At 32.7% G+C, this 22,057-nt stretch overlaps 1 long non-coding RNA gene across 1 annotated transcript; it reads left to right on the top strand.

Annotated features, from left to right (window-relative positions):
• Positions 1-2,567: 2,567 nt before the first annotated feature.
• LOC118202688 (uncharacterized) lies at positions 2,568-21,321 on the top strand. The gene is made up of 3 exons (XR_004760431.2): positions 2,568-3,129; positions 4,517-4,584; positions 20,766-21,321. It is a non-coding gene; the product is annotated as an uncharacterized LOC118202688 (long non-coding RNA).
• The last annotated feature ends 736 nt before the right edge of the window (positions 21,322-22,057 follow it).

Raw genomic sequence — 22,057 nt, forward strand, 5'->3', positions numbered from 1 at the left:
TTTCATTTTTACTTCCTTTCTCCTCTCCTTTTCTTAATTCAAAATGGCCTATTTGTTAATCTTATATAGAAACTGAATCTACACATAATGTGAATTATTTATCAGTGGGCTTATTTCCATGTGAGCATACTTCTGTGTGAGCTTTTTTCCGTGTGAGCATGTTTCTAAGTGAGCATTTTTCCATGTGAGCTTTTTTCTATGTGGGCATATTTCTGTGTGGGCTTTTATACCTTTTTTCTGTGAGCATTCATACCTGTGAGCATTATTCTGTGAGCATTATTCCTACGGGCTTTTTTCCTGTGGGGTTTTTCCCTAGAATCTATGTTTTCATTGGTCTATGAAGTATAGCAGGTCTTAAAAGACCTATTTAATGAAGCTTTTCTTCAACATTTCATGCCAAATCTAACTTTTATATAATTAAATTAGCACCATTTTAATGAGATATTTAACCAAAATAGTAATGCGCATAATAAACTAAAATCCTAACCTATTGCCATTTTGAGCCGATTAGCGGTAGTACGTTTTCGCTTAACTGATTTTCTTGGTTTCCTCCAATTTGCCGTTTGCATGGTAGGCGCCTTTGTTCGGAATTTTTGTATTTCAGAAGAATTTATGCAGAATGTTAACTCTAGCGGTCCGCTCTCACGTTTTTTGGTCCAATTAAACGGAATTTTTGTCCAAATAAGCGAATAATATTAGGCTTATGTACATAAAATTTGTTTCGGTTCTTTAGGATTTGGTCCAAAAAAGCGATTGGCCCGATTATTCGGTGGACCAATTAACCAGATTCGACTGTACTTCACAGTATCAGAATTTTAATTGTGGAAACATATTCCTTTATTCATGATATTGTCAGTGAGGCTTCTGGATTGCATTGACTTGTTTGCTTATTGCAAAGCATGCTATTTGCCTAGGGAGAGAGAGATGCTTCGTGGCTTTTTAAGGATAACTTGCTTATATAAAGTTGTTGGCTAACTGAAACTTAAATATGTTCCCTTTACATATGAATGTAATATACATATATAGTTTTTAAAACTAATAGAAACTTGAAATAGTGTGATCTTCTTAAATTATTCTGCATTTTTTCTTACTCTCTCTTGGTTTTATTTTTTTCATAATATTTTAATGTTCTAGTACCTTCAGAGTATTTCTGAAGCGAACGATTTGAAATGCAGTTATTAATTTAAAAGGTTCTAACATATTTCTACTTGGCTCTAAGTTAGACTGATATGACTGGATAATTACAAGTTAAACTACCCAAGGAAAAATTTTAAAAATATTACTTAGTGTATATACCACGTAATTCCTCTCTTTTTTTTTTTCGTAAATTTTACCGGCTGAAATTCGAGAGTGGGAAATTATATAGTGTCTCTATTTTGAACAAAGCGAAAGAACTTTTACAATTAAAAAGCATATATCAATCCATTTATTATTATTTTATTATTATTATTATCAATCGATTTATTATTATTATTATTATTATTATTATTATTTATGTTATTATTTATTATTATTATTTTTACATTTTACGCAGATGTCCACATTTTACGCTGTGGTCCGTTCCTTGGAGTACAGAAATGCAAAATTTTTTATTAAGCTATGTAATTTAAATCTAGCGGACTTTTTTCTTAGTCCAAAGGGACAATTTGCCCAAAGGGACTATTAATTTCGTTTTGGCATTTTGCGTTGTTTCACTTTTCAAATTGTTGCCACCAAATATTATCGCCCTGTATTATGTTTAAAGAAATTAAATAATGAAGAATCTGCATAAATGTATGTAAGTTTCTCGCATTGTCATGAAACAACGGTACCTAGAGCCATCAAATTTTGAATAACGTAATCTTCCTGTGAATATGGCATCTGGAAGCCCAAATTTGAAATTTGTTTTATTATCAGTTTCATGTTTTGTAAAACTTTAACGAATTTTTGATTAACAAACTCAAGGATTTCAAAGCGAGCAATTGCAACGTGGTACAGAAAAACACTTTTATCTTCAGCGCGCGAGACCGTGTATCGGAAATTCTAAAGATATGTTCATTTTAAAATTATTTTGCGATATTGCTCTTGAACTGAATTTTATGTTTTAAGTGCGAAGAACATGATATTTAATAAATAAAGGTAACACACAAAATGTTAAAAAAACAGCGCCCCTTTGTACGTAATTTAAAATCTGAAACCTTTCAGATTTTGTCCTCTTTTTTTTTTTAATATTTAAAAGCGGAACTTAAATTGCGCCACAGACTGGATCTGGTATTTTATTTTGTTATTTAACTATTTGTCATTTAAGAATTTATTAAATTTTTGTTTATCTTGGTACATTTTATTGAGTTTTAATTATTTATCATTTTATCACTTTAATTATTAATTTTATTTATTTATTGTTCTGCTCTGACGTCCTTCCATAAGGCTCCAGTACTTCTGATTTTAGAAATTAAGCACTGTCTAAAAGTCTGTAACAATACATTTTAATGGGAACTAAGAAAGAAGGAAATTGAACTGTGCATCTTTTGTGCCCATAATGCCTGTTTTAACCAGAAGCTAAGAATAGACTGCAGGGGAAAAGACAATGATGCGACATCCTATCACAGCAGCCATTTTAATCTTTTGGGAAAGAATCCACTATGGTAATAGTCTCGAACTCAAACTGCATGCGGGCCGAAGCAAGGTCTGAAAGCAGTTGAAGAACTGATATTTTTCACAAAAATGTTAGTAGCCGGTTCAGTTTCACTTGAAAATCTCGCTAACAAAGTCTATCAGACCAGGTTATCCATGTCAAATTTTCTGAACTGATTAAACTGTTAGATTACAGAATATCATTATTCAAATTCGAAACCTTTAAACATTTGAAATCCATAAATTAAATGCAATAAGGTGCTGCAAGTTTGAAATGCCACCGGTATCGAACCTGTTACAGCCAACATCATATGGAAGTTCCTGAAGAAAATAGTTTTATAGCATACTTAAATTCTGCTGCTTATAGGGTCATTAGGTTTTTTCGATGCTAAGAAATTGAAGAAATCCTCAATGCTTTCGCCGGAATTCGAACTCTGGGCTCCCGATTATGTGACGAACGTGCTTCCAGCTATACCACAAAGACACGCGAAAAGGAGAAAGAAAATACCATTTATGGTAAGCACTCGGTCTTTTTCATCCATTATTCTTTTATCCTCTAACCCATTTTTATCCATTTTAAGGATCAGTTTTCTGAGTAGACAAGCAATAAGATTAACTACTAAGTAGCTATAAATTGCCTAAATTTTCACAAGTTATTCCTCAAACTAAAATTTTTTGATAAGTGGTTCTGCCGAACTAGCATAAAGAGGCCGAATCCGATTAATTTTATCCACGTCATGGAATAGAGAATATTCAGAGAAGTTCCAATTTCCTTTGAAGATTTACACCTCTTAAATTTTGATATTTCTGCTACCTTTCCCTAAAGATACCTACTACCTCTGATAAGAAAACTGTAATGTTTAAATTGCATCTTGATCAAGGGGCCCATAAGAGTAATGTTATGATTGCTAGCAAGAAAGGAACAGAAACATTAGCAGAAGATAAATTATTTGGAATAGCATAATCTTTACAATCAAAAGAATATTTTTGCTTTCTCTTTTCTTTTCTTCTTTCTTTCTTTCTTTCTTTCTTTTTTTTTTCTTTTCTTTTCTTTCTTTTTTTTTTTAATTTGAAATACGCTCTTCTATTACAAGAAAATGGCGCTTCGCATCCAAGTTTTACTACTGAAGCACCACAAAGCAAATAAATTTTCAGTATTCCCATTTTAAAACAGTAAGAGTTTTAGCTCTTCAATTATAAAAAGTATTATTTTCTGGGGAAAGGCGAAACGAGAATGACGTATTGTCTACTGCGCTATAGAGGCTCAAAAGAAACACAAATTGTTTTTAAACTCTTTTATAATAAATGCCTTTTTATGCCAGCTCTCAAACGGCGAGTAGAGAAACAATTTCTGGTGGATAGCGAAAAATTTTGAAGTTACTTTTCTTATTGTATAATTCTATATATAGGGTGATCCAAAAGTAGCAGAAAAATTAAAAATTCAGTAATTTGAAAAATATAGGATAATGCGGTTTTCACAGAAATGCACAGAAAGACATAAGATTTTTTTTAATAATAAAAATTTTATCACCAATTAGGATAAAAACTTTAAAATTAATGAATTTCAAAATTTATTTTAAAAGGACTTAAAAAAAGTAAAATCCTGCTATCCTGCAGGGATTAAAAATTTGATTTAATATACTAGAATATATAAATGAAAATTTATCTCCTAGGAAAAGTGGGAATTTATAATTTTGAATTTGCTACCTAAATTTTTACTTCGCTTTTCCTAGGAGATAATTTTTCAGTTATATATATTCTCTCTCTATATATATATATGTATATATATATATATATATATATATATAGTTGTAATTACGAACTGATTTATAATTATAAACTAATTATGAATAGTAACATAGGTTTATTTAGATTATCTTATTATTATATTATTTTATTTTAGGAAGCATCTGCCTCTCCCCTCCCACTTTTTTTTCCGAAGAAATTATGACAATATGGGTCATCATGCAGGTGGGTCGTATTTTAAAAAGTTTAGGAAATTTTGCTGTATGAACGTAGATTCTATTGAGACCGTTTGCAAACACGTATAAATACAGTGTAGGTAATAATTTTTGAACAGGGGTTTATATTAATTTAGAAGCCAAACAATAAAAATCAGAGTTATAGTTGCAAATTTTCACAGGACTTCAGATCAAATCATCAGCCTCAGCTGCCAAAGTGCAAATGTAATGTATAGTGAATTCTAAATAAGTATTTGTTTGGCAAGTTATTTTAACCTAAATCAGAGGTTTATACCCTTGAAAAGAGCGAGTAATCTACCTTTTATGTTAACTCAATGATGTTTAAGGCGCATTACTTTTACAAAAACTAACAAATAAATATCCAGGAATATTAATTTCTCGTTTCTGTTTCAAAGTCGAAAATTGAGTAATATCGGGCCTCTGAGTATATTTTTTTAAAAACTGTTATTCACTTGCTTGCTTAGATTAATTTTAACTTATCAAATTTTCAAAATTTAGGTGTAATAGAGAAAAGTAAGAACACACTTTTCGCTGTCAACAGAAATGTTCTGTTCATTGTCAAAATTTTCAGTTTATACATAAACAATTGCTTCTATACAAAATGAAATATTTAGAGCACGCTGATTTCTGTTGATATCTAGACCAGTTGCATAAATAAAAAAAAATAATTTGAAAATGAAAATAACCGCTAAAGAGAAAAGTGTATTTAACTTTTCTATGTTTAATCAAAGCATGACTTAGCGATTGCTTTAATGGAGGATCCCGAACCCGTCGTCTGTCGAGAGTTTTACGAGTGCCCAGTGGTTAGTTTATTGTTTTAAATACTTTTTATAATATTTTGCTATAATAACAATCACTTCATTCTAATATTCTAACGGAAGTAGGTAACTATTGTAAAGTGAGACTATCGTAAGTGAGCGAGTGAGTGTAACCATTGTAAAACTTCTTGTAATTAGGACAGAAGAACTGGAAGTAATTTTTTTTCTTCTAAAATGACATTTTTAGTACACAATAGATATAATAGTATTTGGAAATTTTGTCGAGAGAAAAAAACTTTCCTCCTTGAAAAAGGGCAGCGTGTGACATGAAATTGTTTTTTGGATCTACTCATTTGTGTGGACATTATTTCTGATGAAACCTGTAGCAGAGTATAGAACAAAGTGTAGATCTTGAATTACTCATAAACATCTTGAGATCATTTGTATCATCGAGATCAGAAGAAGCATTACATTACGCTGCAAATTATAATATCCCGATGAAATGCAGTGTCAAAAACCGTACTGACAAAGATATTTATGTTTAAATGAAACTAATTGTTATTAGCTTTCAATTAATTTATTTCTCTACAAATTGTCATTTTTATATTTTTTTGTATATTATGAACTATATTTTTCATTTTGTTCAACTATAAATTCATTTCAAGGAAGAGTGTGCTTACTCATATGCTGATTACCTGTGTCGTAAATGTGCTCCCGCCAGTGCGAAAAAGTTGGGGATTATGACTTTAAACAATCATTTGTATAAGTACTAATGAACAAATACTGTTAATGATAGAGGGAAATGGATAATTGCTAATAAGAAAGAGACAGCATTTTGTGAGGTTTATTTAATTTTTTTACCAGCTATTTTATGTTTAGAATCTTTACTGTCACTTCTCTCTTTCCGTTTTCTCACCAGAATGCAAACCCGTTTGCTGGTATTTAAGTGAGGGTTTGAGATTGTTACGTGCATTATACTAGCCAATAGTAATTTCACGCCGGTGAAAGTCCTAGAACCAATTTCACGATTAGTTTACTGTGCGTAGCCTTTGGTAATTAGTTATCTAGATTTAGATTTACATTGAATTTCTGCTTTGAGTTCTTGCCATAAATGTTGGCTCATTTGTAAGCGCCAGGTGCGCGTTCTGCTCATCTATTTTAGTTTAAAATAAAGGGTAATTTACACCCTTCTAAAGTCTATGTAGTGCGTTTAAGACTTGGCGATAATTCGCTTAAAGTCTTAGTGAGAATGGGCCACAAGTTACAACAGAGAAAGACTTTAAACCTTATAATATTTTAAAAGACAGTTTTTTTTTTCATCCAATTCTCTTTATTGAGCTTCTCGAGTTACAGAGAAACTCGCTCCCTCGCAAAAACAGAGAGAGAAAATTACAGAGATGAAAAGTAGGAAAAATGAAAAAACATTGGAACGTGAAATTTATTTCTTGAGTGCCGCCCCCCCCAACGCCCTATGCAATTCCTTTCATTTTTAGACTGGACGAGCATCACCTTAGGCCTTGGCCTGATTCCTTCAGTGATGGTTGTTCGCTTAAGATCTTCTGAAAGAAGCATTGTAAAACGTAAGACTGCAATTGAAAGGCAAAACTATTGCTAACGAAAACTGAAATTAATTCTATTTACGAATTTATGTTTATTCCAAAGATTGAAGCTTAATTTTGAAATATCTGAAAAATTTCTCTCAATTCAAGATTACAAGTTTTTTTTTTTTTTTTTTTCAATTTAAATATTGTCGACTGAAATCTTGTAATAATGTTCGTGAAAAACCTAAACAAGTAAAAAAACACTATTGCTAACGAAAATTGAAATTAATTCTATTTACGAATTTATGTTTATTCCAAAGATTTAAGCATAATTTTGAAATATCTGAAAAATTTCTTTCATTTCAAGAAGATGTTCTTTTCTAACAGAAATTTGAATCGAACATCTACATGTCACACATTTGATATGAATTCCAAGACGCAGTTTTATTTTGTTTTGATTCCATTAATCAGGAATTTAATGCAGTGAAAATATTCATGCATTATTATAGCGAGTGAAGATATTTCCCTTTGATTCAATTTTTTTTTTCAATCGGTGATAAAATATGTCTGTTTTCTTGTTTCACATTTAATAAAAAATGTAAACAAAAGACGCATCATATTCAGTCTAATCAAGAAAAATATGCATACAGAGTAAATTCTTTCAAAGTTGTATTTTCTGATAATTTCGGATTCCCTTACTGAGAAGCCAAATTTATTTCTTGAACTGAAATTGAACAGAAGCCATTTCTATTTTTACTCTCACGACTCCTACCGGAAGTTTACAAATTACATAATCTACACTGTATTAGACTCGCAGCTGAGAAGTATTAAATCCAAACATTAGCAAACCTAAGTAATTATACGATTAAACATTTAAGGGGAAAAAGATATAAAACAGTTTTCCTACAGGTGTGATTTAGTATTTTTATTATCATATTAACTATTTTTGTTGTCAAATCTAAAAACTTACTATATTTTACATTTCTTTTAAAAAATTTAAATTAGTTTCACCAGACTAAAAGGAAAGGGGTAGAAATGATACGGACATTATTATTATTTTTAAAAACAATGTAAATGTTTTAGTCTAAAGGGGCAATTTGCCCTGAAGGACTATTATTTTCGTTTTGGCATTTTGCGTTGGTTCACTATAAATGTCCAAATCACTTTTCAAGTTGTTGGCACCAAATATTATCGCCCTGTATTATATTTAAAGAAATTAAATAATAAAGAATCTGCATAAATGTATGTATGTTTCTCGCATTGTGATAGAACAACGGTACCTAGAGCCATCCAATTATGAATAACGTACGTTTCTACCCGAATATGGGCATCTGGAAGCCCAAATTTGGAATTTGAAATTTGTTTTATTATCTATTTCATATTTTGTAAAACTTTAACGAATTTTTTATTAACAAACTCAACGATTTAAAAGCGAGCAATGGCAACACTCTACGGGGGGGGGGACCTTTTTATCTCTAGCGCGCGGAACTGCGTATCGGAAATTCTGAAGAATTCATTTTCATAACATTTTTAGATTTATGAGGAATGTTCCTTTTATGAGAAAGAGTTGGCACGAAATTTCGTTCAAGTTCTTTAGCTCTAAGTAAAATGTTCGGATTAGTAATCTCTAAAGGGTATAACAGTTGGACAGGGCGAATGAGTTCTCCTACTTCTGTTTTTACTTTCACTACTCTCACATGATTGTCTTTTCCAGGAAAGACCTCTGCGACTATACCCAAAGGCCAGAATATTCGTTTTTTATTATCACATCCAACCAGAACAACTTCACCGACACTTATCTGTTTCAGACTGTTCTTACTGAAATTCTGCTGAATTAAAAGATCTAAATGTTCTTCCCTAAATCTTTTCTTAACTCTTGCCGTAGGTTTTGTTGATACCGATATCTTTTGGTCAAATTAATACTGCCCAAGTTATCTAAGTCTGGTACTCCTATTGTCTTATTATCTTGAAGCAACATGGAAGGTGTTAACGGCATTAAATCTTGTGCATCTTCGGATAAGTACGTTAAGGGTCGACAATTGATGACCGCTTCCGTATCACACAAAACAGTGTGCATTTTCCTCATATTTTAAGGAGGCTTTTCCTAGTACTCTTCAGCCCACCAGCGGTCGAGCGGTAAAGACGCTGAACACTGGTAGTTCGGTCTGAGGTTCGAATTTCGCGAACGGTCTGGCTGCATGGGCGTTTTCATGGTTTTCCCCATGTGTAACGTGTATACGAGCCAGTTTCCCTTAGAAAGTCCTCCACGAAGGCATCCCTCCCTTTAGGCAGATAGCCCTTGTGTGCTTTGCCATAATCCAAATAATCCAAATCCAATCCTAGTACTCTTGTTAAAAGTTTCTTAATCATCTGAACTAACCAACCACTCCACCAGGCAGCTGTAGGAGGGTTGAAATTCCATTGGATCCTCATTGTGGAACTTTCTTGAGAGATCTTATTCCAGTCAAGAGACTCCAATGAGTTACTAGCTACCTTAAAGTTTGTCCCATTATCGCTGTAAAGTTTTTTAGGTCTGCATCGGCTCGCTATACATCTTCGTAATCCTAACAAAAAAGAATTGGTGGAAAGGTTTTGAATCAACTCCAGATGAATAGCTCTATACACAATGCAAATGAATAGCAGTATCCAACTCTTACTTCTATCATTTAAGTGCAGAGAGCCAACTAAATCCACTCCCGTAACTTCAAAAACGAATGCACCCCGAACTCTGTCTTCCGGCAGTGGAGCAGTGGAGCTGCTTCCATTTTCTTCGAAGAATATCTTCTGCACCTAAAACATTTTGTGATAACTCTTTGGACTTCCTTCCTTCCTCTCAAAACCCAAAATCGTTGACGAATGTCAGCTACAACAACTTGCACTCCTGCATGCAGCAGATTCAGGTGACGTTCATAAATTAATTTTCTCACCAATTCATGCTCTGAATGCAAAACAATTAGATTTACGAAGTTTTCATCATCTTCCCGTCGAACAGTTTTTGTTTTTAACCTATTCAATCCATCATCATCTAAAAAAAATATTACGGGTTTCTAATTTGTCACCTGTAGACTTTTCATTGAAAGCTTCCCTTTGAACAATTTTCATGAGCAATTCGAACAATTTCTTGTGCAGACAACTCTCTCTTTAATATATTCTCAGAATTTTTACAGTTATTGTAGAAACGCAATATCCAGGCTATTAGTCGCAAAATCTTTGGAATACTTGGAAAATCGTCGTACCATCGCTCGTGTGACACAGAAGTGTTAACTAAAGCAGTTTCTCCCTTCTTTCACTCTTCGCAAACTTCTTCACTATTGGTTTGAATCTGAGATTTGGGCCTGTTGTCTTTATGCTTTAGCCCCTCTGGTCCCTCCCACCATTTCGATGTAAGTAGAAATCTTGGAGAACAACCTCTGGATGGGAGGTCTGCCGGATTATGACTGTCAGGAATATGTTTCCATGAATCCACTGAAGTGATACTTCGAATTTCCTTAACTCTATTTTTAACGAAAGTACTCCAATTATCTTCATTCTTAATCCAAAACAAAGCGGTTGAAGAATCTGTCCAACATGTGATTGGGACTTCTGTCAAATTCATTTCTTTTACAATGAAAGATATAATGCGTGCTCCTACACAATAGGCTAATAATTCCAATCTTGGAATTGTTGCTTTCGCCAAGGGAGCAACTCTGCTCTTAGCTTGAATTAATGAATTTTTACTTCATCACGGTTTTCTTTACGAAGCTGCGCTGTAAGCAGATTTACTAGCATCTACAAAAGACATGCGAAGACTTAATCCATCTCGGGAACCATTACAATCAACATATCTTGGAATTTTAATTTCCGATAATAAATGAAGATCCTCCGTCCAAAATGAAAATCTTTTACAAACACTTTCAGGACATACCTTATCCAGCCTAATTTAAGAGTTCAGCTTTTTTTGTATGAGCGTCTTCATGCATACAGTTACTGGGCACAACATTCCCATGGAATCAAAAATACTGTTGACAGCTGAAAGAATATTTCTTCTTGTTACAGGTTCTTTCTTAAAGGAAACATTTACTAAGTTACAAAAAAAGATATCTTTATTTCTGTCTCACAATAATCCAAGAACGGGAGATTCATTTTCCCTTTTATCTCCTGTTGAAGAAGTATATTCCTATCCACGTAAGTCAAAACATGCTGAAGCTAGAATTTGTTTAGCCTCATATACAAATTGCAGTAATTCCTTTTCATCAGATACAGATAGTACATAGTTATCCGCATAAAAGGCATTCCTTAACTTCTGCACAGTTTCTGGAAAATCATCACGGCATTCCTCCAAATGAAAATTAATGACTGCAGCTAAGAGAAATGCACTGCAATGTGAGTCCAAAGACTACCCTTTTATGATGATAAATTTTTAATTTTCTTTTCTCAAAATTCTCCCACCATAAAAATCTCAAATAGTCTTGGTTGGTTTGGTCCTTTCTCTAGAACATCATTAAGTGATGGAGAATGACCGGGTCTACATGAAGCATCGAAAACAGGTCGAACGCTTGTGGTAGAGTTTTTCTTGAAAACACCTCGATGAGGTAAATAATGGCATGGGATTTTATTTTCTTCCTCAGGTGGTACTTCTTCAATAATATTATTAACGGTTTGATTATATGAAGACAAATCCCAGTTGATTATTTACTTCATATCCACCATATACTTAACAAAACGTTTTCGAGATGCAGTCCTTTGTTTCCTTTAGGTACATGGAGCAGGCTTTGTTACTCGGCACACAAAGTCCTCCGACACTTCACATTTCGATATTATTGAATATGATTATGAAAGGCTATTTCGTTCATAATGTTTAAGAAAGCCCACTTTTTGAAAGGCTCTTACAACTCACTTGCTATCGGGAAAGCTGACATCATGTCTATTTACCCACTGTTCAGAAACAGACAGTTTTGTACACGTTTATATTTTGTACTAAAAACGTAAATTTTTATAAGGACATTCTAGAAAGAATATCCTTATTCATAAGTTATTTGTTCTCCTACTAAAAATTATCTAGTGAAAGAAAATAGCATATCTCATATGCAAAATTGGCCCTGGATAAACTGTCAAAATTGTATGACTGTGTAGAGACATTAGGTATTCTTTGGAAGCAGGTAAGATGAAAAATCAGCAAACGCCTTCGCCGGGAATCGAACCACAGACCTCTGGAATACCGGCCCAGCATGCAGAACCATTATACCACGAAGGCACGCCAGAAATGCGGGAGAAATACCTTATAAATGAAAGCGCTTTCAACTGATAAAGGAACTCGATTTTAGGTGACGTAAAAAATTAAATTCCATTCGTTAAAATATTTTGAAATTTCGGCATTTCTATAAATAGTAATTCTAATGTTTTACAGACATAAAAGTGTTTCTCGTATATTTTTTAGAAACTTGCATTCGAGAATTTGACATGCGTAATTGTCTTTAGTAATATTTGTATACAACCCCTAAAATTTTAATGTATGACATTTCAATCATTTTTGATTGTATGGAAAAGGGTGTTTTGTTTATTTCTTTGCATAATTTTGCAACTGAAAGCACTTATCTCAATGGCATATTTTTCCAGTGGAGCAGGTATAAAAATTTAATTTTCGTAGATTTTGTAGCTAAAAGATGGTCATGTGATCAAAATTTACGAAGTCTGAAATACTGCCTTGTTTGTTTCTGAGTTGTTGATTTGTAAAATCCGATTTGTTGATTATTGTATTTACTGGAAGTAGAGTAAAAATCTCTACTTCAGGATGTTCAATAGACATTTTAAATTGGCATGATCTCTTTACATAAATTGAGTTAAACATTGTAATTGCAATAGATTAATCAGAAAAGATAGGGTTTTTTTTTATTTTCTTTCTTGAGAGCAGCATACAAATAGATAATTAAACTTTATATTTGCTCAATTTCACATAATTTCTTTCTCAGCTCTTATTTTAACGTCAGATCAGAATCTAACAACGAAATTATTTTACTTACCATTTCGGTTACATCAACATTGTCTATTAATTGCAATGCAAGTCTTTCAGAAAACGTCTCCTCGATGAGAATGGGAAACACAGTCATCCTGAATTTTGTGGAGGCAAACTCTGCAATTAAACAATCCTCTGCTTATTTTCCTTTCCCCCCCTTTTTTTTTTCTTTTTAATTCGTTGGAAATTGAAGCAAGGTATAAAACTACAACTAATATGGCATCTGGACTGAATGCGCTTGTCTTTTCTTCGCAAACACCTTGGAATATAAGAAAAGTGATTACAAAGGAATAAACAAAGGATCTTTGAAGGTTGGAGCTGAAAGGAATTAGACGACAATAATATCTAAATACTGTACTTTGGTTTTCTTAAATAAAGGTTAGAGCGAAGAAATTACATGAAAAAAAGGTGAATGTTTTTTCATATTTCCTAGTCTTCTCACGTTAACTATGGAAGCTGCTTGATTTAGATTACCTTATTAATCAGAAGAAATATCAGCGCATATTGCAGATAAAAATAATTTGTATGCGAAGAATTCGTTAAATAAATCGCAAATGAAAATGAAATTATAAAATTATTTTTAGCCAGAGATAAAACTGCTTGCAGCTGTCTGCTAGTGGTTTGACCTTTTCTTCCTGCTGACTACTGACAAAGAAAAATAATCAGGCATAATTTTGTGAGAAAAGTTGGAGGGGTGGAAAAGTCTGAGAAAATGGAAGTTTGTTAACTGGAAACATATGCGTGCATTGAAAACGGACGTTCCTTAGGACGGAAGCGGATGTTGAGAAGGGCAAGAAATGTCCTTTCCTAGCTATTCAAAGCAAATTACACTTTTTCTCTCTTCACATTTCTGCGTGCCATGCATTCCGTCAACCTTACATCGGGACAACATCTGAGCGTACTGTATTTACCAAATATTTTGCGATGCAAATGCAGCTTATCGAAAATAATTCAGCTTAGAAACAAATTAAAACAGAGAAATAATTTTAAATAGAATTTTGAATAGAGAAATAATTTTAAAATCCGATTTGTTGATTATTGTAAAGTGGTTATCATAAAATGCGGAATTTAGATAGATGTTGCAATGCGAATCCTAATTTTATATGTTTTCAGTTAATAATAAAAATTAATTGTAAGTCACTTAATTAAAATATATTTCATTCTTTTGTCTCCCCCCCCTTCCCAAAGTTAAAATCTTGGACAAGAACACGATAACTGCAAGAAATCATTTATTCTTCTTCTAAATGGGATCTTTAGTTGAGACAGGAAATCGCTACTTTTGTCTTTCGCAAAAAATTGCTATTTTACGTCTTTATTCTATAGTACCTGTTTATTCAAATTTATTCATGCCACAGTAAATCTTTGCTATATTTAGTTTTAAATTACTTCATATTTGCCAAAACGAATAACCGTTCAGTTTGAAGGTAATAGCTGTGCCTCTGCGTAATTGATATTTTCATAGGGCCAACAAAATTTTAATAACGATTACATCCAGTATGGAACCATTAATTGTTAGATCGTTCAGCTTTCGTTTTCTTGCAACTTTCTAAACTGGTCGATGAGTTTTGGAGTTTTGTTAGGCAATAAGTACCGAAGAGTGATCTAAGACAGTAAATATTTTCACGAGTATATTCGCAAAATTTTTACAAGTAGGTATGGCATGTTTGTCTTCAACTCATTAGCTCATAATGCATGCTTCATTACTGGGAATCTTTATACCATAAGAAATATATAAAAAACTAAATTTCATATTTTCTAAATCCACATACATACAGGATTGAAACTGCTTTAATTTTCTATTCTATTTTAACAAATTTCGGAATATGTATCAATACAGACCCCAGCCCAGAATTCATAATAATTCGAAGAATTCCCATTGTTACTGTAAGCATCCTTGCAGTTTGAATCAGGCCAAGCACGCAAAAAAGGGGGGGGATACGACGGGAAATTTCAAGCTTCTAGCCAGAAATACTATAAGTATGCAGATTGCGGGACAAAGAAAGAAGGTAGAAGAAAAAATATTTTACTTGGAGGGAAAAGAAAACCCCCATATCTTTAGAAAAGGCTTAGAATAAAGAAGAAATACTCAGAACAAACGAGGACGTCCCCCCCCCCTGAAAAAAAGCAAAGACCCCTGACATCCCATCACAATAAAATTCTTAAACAGCACTGGTCGGTGAAAGGGCGTGCTATAAGTGCCTTTAAAACAGAAAAGAAACCGCTTCTTTTATCAAATTTCTAGAGACGTCATTGGAACTTTAATTGCAGAGACTCAACTTTAATTACAAAGATTGTTCGAGCTCAATTTTTTTTTATTTATTTATTTATTTATTTTTTTAATGCGCATTATTTAAAATTTTTCGCTGCAAGAGAGGGAAAATAAAATGAGACTCGTATTTATAAAACAGAATTGCGGTAAAAGCAAGTAAAGGGGTAATTTGTAAGCAGTTTATGGTAGAGAGGGGGAAAAGACGCAAAGGAAAAGTTTTAGTATTTATTAGAGTATAAGGTTGTTCAATAAGTTCGCGGAGCGCCATCTATTCGTCAATATTAGACCTAAAACTTCGACGCCATTTTCATATTTGTTCTTTCTTAAGAACACATCAAAAGTTTCATTTCGATCTGTTAATTTATTCATTGTTTAACCGCCCTTTATATCTAACGTGTTGTGGCTTTTTTCAGGTATGGATAAAATTGAGCAACGTGCAGTTATCAAATTCTTTGTAAAGAAAGGTTTAAAGGCAATGGTAATTCATACCAAAATGGTGAATGTGTTGGGTGAATCTGCTCCTTCAAAAACAATGGTTTGCAAGTGGGCTAGTTTATTCAAAAGTGGTCGTACCAGCCTTGAAGACGATCCGTGAGAGGGACGTCCAAAAACTGCATCAACACCGGAAATCATCGGAAAAATACAACATATGGTATTGGAAGACCGTCTGTACGTATCCAAATGATCAGAACGTTGTTGATGCATGTTCCTTGATCTATTGCACCAAGATATTTTACTGTACATTTATTTACAATTTATTTACAAGTCGTATGCCACATGGCATGTTTACAAGCGTTATGCCTCCTGGCATGTACATGATAGACATATTCTGCCACCTGGCATGTGAATTGATACATCATACTAGCTTTCTGCCACCTGACAGATACGATGCAATTACCTCAATTAGCGGTAATACGCCCGACATTTTGGCGTGTCCGCTTCCCTTACGTTCTGTAACGCAACTAACTCTTTGTGCGGTGCGCCCTCTGGGCACAAATCACTGCAATCACCGAGGAGGCCAAAACACCGTCGATTGACTGAAAGAGATTTAACAGAGGCTTTAGGCATTTCATTGGGCACACTGAGCAATATTTTGAGTGTTAATTTGGGTTTAAAAAACTCTGTGCAAAATGGGTGCCGCATTCTCTAATGATGGAGCAAAAACACATTCGGATGCGACTTTGCCAGCAACATTTGGAGCGTTTTAAGAAGAATAAAAGCGACTTTATCCGTCGATTTATCACAATGGATGAGATTTCGGTCTACCATCATGATCCTGAATCAAAACAGGAGGCTAAGGAGTGGTGTGAACCCGGCTCTTCGGCGCCGAAGCGAGTTCGTGTGCAAAAATCAGCCAAGAATGTGTTAGCATCAGTTTTTGAGATGCGAAAGGAATTTTGTTTATAGATTACCTTCAAACTGGCAAAACAATTAATTCGGATTATTATTGTAACCTTTTGAATCAATTAGACGAAAAAATTCGTGAAAGAAGACCCAGATTACAGAAGAAGAAAATAATTTTCCACCAAGATAACGCACCTGCGCACACAGCTCAAAAAACCATTGCTAAAATAACTGAATTGAAGTAGGAATTGTTGCAACATCCAGCCTATTCGCCAGATTTAGCTCCCTCCGACTTCTGGCTCTTCCCACACCTCAAACAATATGTCCGTGGAAAACGATATTCTTCAAACGAAGAGGTAATAGCTGCTGTGGAGGGATATTTTGCAGAGCTGCCGAAAAACCACTACAGTCAAGGGATCCATAGATTAGAAGACCGTTGGTCCATAGATAGAAGTGAATTGAAGTTGAGAGAAACTACGTTGAAAATTAAAGTCATTTTTACAAATAAAAATTGGTTTCTTCATTTCCGTTCCGCGAACTTATTGAACAACCTGGTAGTGCAGCTCATATTATTAACAAATCCTTGTCATTGAAAAAAGTATCTAACGGAGAAATAATATTATTTACGATATTATTTTACTGTATTCACGATTATATTCACGAAATATTCAGGATCACCATTTTGTGTGTGTGTGTGGGGGGGGAGCTTTTTACTTTTTCAAGTGCACTCGGAATAAATATACCTAACATAACGATACAGTTTATTTCAGAATATGAGACATACTATTCATCTCAAAATACCTCTATTATACATTGAGATGAACTGTTTTTTAAGAAATGACAAGGATACCGCAGTACAGTGTCAAGGATATCGCAGTACATTTGCAGCTTGCAGTAACTAATTCTGTTACCATCAGAGAGCATTAACTCCAGAGGTAAGTGATAATCCTCTTCGCTATTAATACATACACATTTTATTTACATTATAATACACTGGTTTACAAGCATTATTATTAGGCACACACCTTCATCGTTATTAGGCTTAACACCTTCGTTCTTCCATCAAAACTAAAGTTACAGAATATCAACAGAGACAAGACGTTCGGAGCGCCACCTAACGGCGCAAACTATCAATTTATAATATCCTGGCCCCCATGAACTGCAAGTTCATCAATTAAATCTAAGTAATCAATATTATACAATACTTACTTATCAACTACAATAATAATTATCAATACTACAATTAATATAAAAAACATAATGAAAATAATACAATAATAGATAGATAACAAAACAATAACTAATAATAATGAGAATAATACATAGAATTCTAAATGAAATGTTAAAGTTCAAATTGTCTTATTTTCTCAGCATATAGTCTATTCTGAAAGTTCCAATTTCTGTGTGATGAAGAATGTAAAAGTACATTAGTACATAGATACGTAATAGTAAAAATATGTTATTTCTATATTGCATGTAAAACAGTATAATTTTTTATTAATGAGAAACAATGCTATTTTTAGTTTTTTAGATATTTCGTTATGAGATAAAACAAAATATTTTGCCATCCTTTTCTATATATATTCTTTCCTATGTAACATTCTTCTTTCGTCGTACAATTATAACGGATGATTATTTTCTAATGGTGAGAGTCCGCCGTTTCAAGAAGCCACTGAAATCACTGAACCCAATCCTCGTGTCTTCCTTAAAATTCGGTGACTTGAGTAAAATTTTTATATCTCTATGCGACCTCTGTCCCTACTTGTCCCTACTCTGTCCTTACATTGAATCATTCGGAGAAATGTTAATTTTAGTAAATGATGATGCATTTACTGCTTGAAATTAAAGGTTGTCGGATCCTCAAATTTTTCAAAAGTATCAGTTTGATGTTATCGTGTTTTAAAATTTATTCATTCATTAGTTTTCCAGGAATACCTTAATTTTAACCTCAAAGTTTAAAAATAGAGAAAAATCCATTTTTACATAAACATCTGCATTGGGCTACGTCAGTGTAAAGGGGCAAAATTGTGCGACCCTATTTTTTGTTTTGGTGAGAAGAGGGGAATATGATTTTTTTTTTATGTTTTGATCAATCTTTTAACAAAAAGTATTGCTCCTATATGCCTATAAAATTTTTATGTCCTTTATGAATTTAATATTTACTAAGATGGGCATTTTCTAAAAAGCAAATACGGAAAGCGAAAACTCTGTCTTACCAAAACAAAAAACCAACTTTTTCAAAAACATGTTCATTTGTATTTTATAAGTTATTATATACGAAATTTTGAAGTACTATGTATTATTAATTATTATATAAATTTATTAAACTGAGCTTAAATTTTACTAAATTAAAAAAAATTAAACTGTTTAAAAAAATTCGTTTAATTATAATCAAAAAGATTTATTTGAACTGCAGAGAAATTTCAAAATTCAGAACAGATTCTAAGAAAAAAAACGCATTAAAAATATCACTTTTAATATAACTAGTGTAGATTGTTCTAACGCTTCTTAATTTACAAATACCTGCAAGGCCTGATTAGTCTCAAATTTAATATCATATAATATGTGTACTGTTTAATGCTGACCTCTAATACCCTGCTCAGAGGCTCCAAGAATTCAAAACTTTACTTTACTTCCAGATACTGTTTTATAATTCATCTACCTGAAACTAAGTTGTCTTGGTTAAAGATGAAACTGGAAATGAATGCGGTGTGAAAGGCACGACCAAACTTACGGCTCGCAAGTTATTACGTGGCTGTTTGGCCCATGTTTCAATAAGAAATTACTTTTGATAGTTATACTTTTAAATATCAATCTGCTACGCGTTTCGTTAGCAATAAAAAGTTAATTTTTTAAATACCAATGCAATATTCGTAATATTCTATAATATTCGTAAATTTAATTATCTTAATATTTCAAAATATGAGCTCTGGGATATTTTCCAGTGCAATAAGCAAAAGAAAAATTACTGCATTTCTATGAATTACAGACATGGCGAATACCATTTTTAGAATTGTCAGTCGCTATCCGCTAAACAGAAAAAAACATATACATAGTCAACACTGTACGTTAACGATGTACACAACTTTTACTGGCTAACAACATTAATACGAATAGTTTTAATCTGTACTGGAAAAAAAAGCATTGTTTCTCCAGATCGTACCTAATGAATTAATTAAGAAATGTAAAAAATGAACTCTATATACTGATTCTCATATAAGCTCTAACCGTTTCACCCAAAACCTCTGGTGAGCTGCCAATTTATTTTAAAATAATTTCAGCATTTCGATTTTATTTTCTCTCCAGTGACCTATTGAATTTGTTTCTTATTTTTTCGCATATGTATAAATTAAAAGTAAATAAAAGTCACTGGTCTTATTTTTCAAGCTACTACGTTTGACAATTAATTGAATGAAAAGCTTTTTACTCTATTGTAAAGATCGTTATCGCTGAACACTGGTAGTTCGACTCGAGTTTAAATCCGGCAAACGGGCTCGTTGCTTTGGAGTTTTCATCGTTTTCCTGGTGCGTAAGTTGAGCAAGAACCATTTATCTCAAAAAAAGGCCTCCTTGAAAGCATCCATTCTTTTAGGCAGATAGCCCTCGTGTGTTTTGTCGTAATCCAAATAATCCAATCCAGCTGTCTTTCGTAAAGATCATTAGTTTTTTTTTTTTTTTCATCTTTTTGAAATTTTTTTCTGTTAAAATCAGTTATTAATGTAGTCAAAAGAAAGTGTTTGGTGCTGTATTCAAATAAAGTTACTTGTATCATACAAAGTTGATTTTTGTACTGCACGTTCATACTCACCGGCACACACAGCTAGAGTAAGAAGAATGATTTATATACGTTTATCACATCAATTAAAAAATATAACATGCTTATTAATTTATTTGAAGCATTGTTTTCTATGCAAAAAATTGTTTGACTATTATAACCATATATCATAAAGACTATGTATTCGTTCATCAGAATGTAAGATTTTTGCCCTTCATCGGTATTTTAGTTGAATTTCTTGATGTCTCTTTCGCTCTTGTTTGCGTTATTTACACCAAACCAATAACTGCCTAATTATATGAAAATCATTACTCTTTAATCGAATATTTTTAGATTATTGGAAGAGTTAAAACAACAAGAACCAGCTTAATATTTGTAAAAGCTGAATTCATACGCTAATTCTTGTTGCTTTAACTCCTTTAATAATCGTTATTCGGCGTGCTATTTTAACTCATATTTTACGTACAATGTTTTTTATCTTTTGTTCTTAGGTTTTGATGGCTAGCGTATATTGCGTCACAATCACACATCCTGCATCATAGAAAATGGAAGGAAATTAATTGCCAACATTAATTCATTGCGGCTTCAGCACCATGAAGGACAAGGGACAAAAGGTGACCCAGAGATATCAATCAGGCTGGTGGTGAATACCCATCTCTCTCTTCTCGATAAACTGTCCGAATGGGATGACCCTGGAGATTATCAGAAATAACAATTTAAACAAAAAATAAATGAAATGCACTTCTAAAAATGCTTTTCAGCGCGTACTAATTTATACACAGAATGAATAAATAATAATCAATAAATGCAGAAACCGTGCTTAGGCTTGCTGTTTATAATTAAAATTAGGAAAATATAGCTATGACAGTAATTTAAAAATAAAAATAAACTTAAAGAACGGTGTTTATAAATAAGGTGACCAGATTTTAACATTGGTAAAGCGGGACACCATTGACCGGAAGGGGGATTCTTGATTCAAAATTTGGTCTACATGTTGCAACTAAAATTTTCATAGAACGCAAAAATAGTATTGCAATATATATTTTTACATTTAAGCATAAGTACAATTTACAAATATTATACTTTAAAAAATTATGTATAGTATTATTTTATTATTTGGCATACTTCTCATTTGAGTGAATGTTTTTTTTATTAAACTGCTGTCGCTGTTTAAAAAGGTCATGAAACTTTTCACAAGAATTTGCTGAATTATATTTCACATATAAAATGGCTTTTAAAGTGTCAACACTTAATTGTGATTTTTCTGATGTCCATACTTTATTTTACCGCAGAAAAAAACGCGTTCAGTCGCAGCATTAGTTCCTGGTAAGGACAGAGCGTATTCCACAATTTTTAGTGCATTATTGTAGGGAACATGGTTTGTTTCAAAATGATGAAATATTTGTAACCATTTGTTTAGTGTGATTTTTGCTGATGCCCAAGATTTAACCTTTTCCTTATCGATATACAATTTTTTTAATAATGTACCTCATTAAAAAGGTCATTTTCGGAAATATTGCTATATGGAAAATTTTGAGTAATATGATCGAATGGTTTTTGCACATCATTCCAATTAAGTTCTTGTTTTAATGTAACCCAATAAAAATAAATGTTTAGTGTCATTGTAATGTACCGTCCACTCTTCTAAATAATATATACAGTTACTATAGAACTTTTTAATGTGATTCATGATATCTGCACAATTTATTCCACCTTGTTCTTCTATCTGGTTTATATTAGTACGGAAAGTTAACGGAAGAAAATTATTTTCTAACTGCTCTTG

Source organism: Stegodyphus dumicola, chromosome X1, assembly GCF_044657685.1.
Source record: "Stegodyphus dumicola isolate Sdum_Otavi_A_Nest chromosome X1, ASM4465768v1".
NCBI classification, from domain to species: Eukaryota; Metazoa; Arthropoda; class Arachnida; order Araneae; family Eresidae; genus Stegodyphus; species Stegodyphus dumicola.